Raw genomic sequence first — 2,142 nt, 5'->3', positions numbered from 1 at the left:
TATATATATATATAGTTTTGATATCCTGCACACCTACCGTGCACACTAATGTGAGCACCGATGAGGTGTCACTCACCTATTGGATGCGTAATTATATAATTTGATATTGACACTCTCGTTAAAAGTTTGTGTAGCGGAAAGAGTGATCTAGAAAATAGTTATTGTTGGATCAGTGTCGATAATTATATTAACAAAAAATTTTAAAAAAATTTATTATAAGCTGGATTAAAATACATGAATCGTGGAAAAGTGTGTGAAAGTCGTTTAGAGTGGACTACCATGGACACGTCAATGTTACAATTATCTCATATTGAATATTAAAACTAATGAAAAGTAACTGAAGAAATTATACCTCCTGTTAAACAACCCTTTTGGAATGTGACAACTCTTGGATTTATAACTAAGCCTATAATTACGTCCATAATCACACTATAGTTAGCTAGCTAGCATGTGTTGAGTGTGATAACATATAGTTGAGAGAATTATAAATATTAGTAGTTTGTTGGGAGTAGTAAATAACTTTTTGACCCAATTTTTATTTTTGAATCCTCACATGTTTATCCATTTATTTATTCATATATATATATATATATATATATATNGAAAATTTAGGATCCGATTCTAGCAAGTTTCACTAATCCAGACGTAGACTTTGAATTTTTCTTGAACCTGAAATCACGAAAAAGACCGTTAGAAGAGCCCCTCCGACACTTAAGTCAGAGACTGATGATATAAAGGGAGAGCAGCTAAGGATGCTGCTGAAAACAATATAGTGAATATGAATGAGTTGGACACTCAAACTTGGTATTTATAAGAGAATACATGAGCTTGTCATGGGCCTTCTACCTTGGCTAGAGATGGGCCGGAGCCCATGATCCAGTGTGGGCTCGATTTGGATGAGTTCATCCCTGGCCCATGATCTAATGTGGGCTCAATTTAGATAGACTCATCCATGAGATATCAATGTATATATATATCAACCTCTAATAAACAAACTCTTTTATTTTCCTTTACAATATGGCACAAAACAAATCAATGCATTTAGTTTATGTGACACGTCACATGGCATCAATGACTATTTCTTATATTTATTTATCTATGTATCTATATATTATTTATTAACATGATTAGGGATGAAAATTTTTCCCATGGATTTGGGACCTCACGGGGAAAACCCGAAATAGGGATGGGGATCCTCAATTTTTTCGGGTTTGGGTTCGAATTCGGGGAATTTTTTAAATTCCGGATGTAGTTCGGGGAGGGTATGGGATTACTATCTCCATACCCAAAATCTCCGAACCTGCCCCGAAAATAATATCAATAATAAAATAATAGTATTAATAATATAATTATATTAATATTTTTTAAAATATTAATAATATTATTATTATTATTATTGATATTGATATTAATATTAATATTATCTCTAATGATAATAGATTATAATAAATTTTGGTTTGAGAAAATCTCCGAATCCGTCATCGTCTTGCCATATTAATATTTTTGAAACGGGGATGGGGGCGGGGACGGGAAGTTGATCCCCGAAGTTTCGGGTTAGGAGATTCCCCGAACCCGAAAAAGCGAGGATTGGGGCAGGTATGGGCGTGGAGATGGAATTCGAAGATGGGATGGGGATGGCAAACCCGTCCCGCCCCGGCCCATTGCCATCCCTAAACATGATATTATATATGTACTGAACGCAAGTTTTGAACTTTTAAGAACAATAAAGAAGAGACGATAATTTATAGTTCATATGTATTAAGATTTTAAGTTTGAGATGAAAGTCTCGAATCAATAGTAAATTAAGAAGAAAACTTTAAAGTTACACTTAATACACTATTCATATATATATATACACGTGCATCGTTCAATTGGGCAGGGCAAAAATTCTCGATTCAAAAGTTCACTCATGAAATTTCTGTTTAATTTACCAATGATTTTTTTAAAAAAAATATGTAATTTCAAAATTTGAAGGGACAGAAATAGAGGGTGGTGGGATGTGTGAGTGTGTTGGAGAAATCGTCGGAAGAGCACCCGTGCGTGCCTTCTCGGAAATAATTAACATATATTCGGAAGAGCACCCGTGCGTGCCTCCTCGGAAATAATTACTATATATATATATATATATATATATAAATTAAT

This window comes from Primulina huaijiensis, chromosome 12 (genome assembly GCF_012295235.1).
Source record: "Primulina huaijiensis isolate GDHJ02 chromosome 12, ASM1229523v2, whole genome shotgun sequence".
Lineage (NCBI taxonomy): Eukaryota > Viridiplantae > Streptophyta > Magnoliopsida > Lamiales > Gesneriaceae > Primulina > Primulina huaijiensis.
This window is presented reverse-complemented; position numbering follows the sequence as displayed.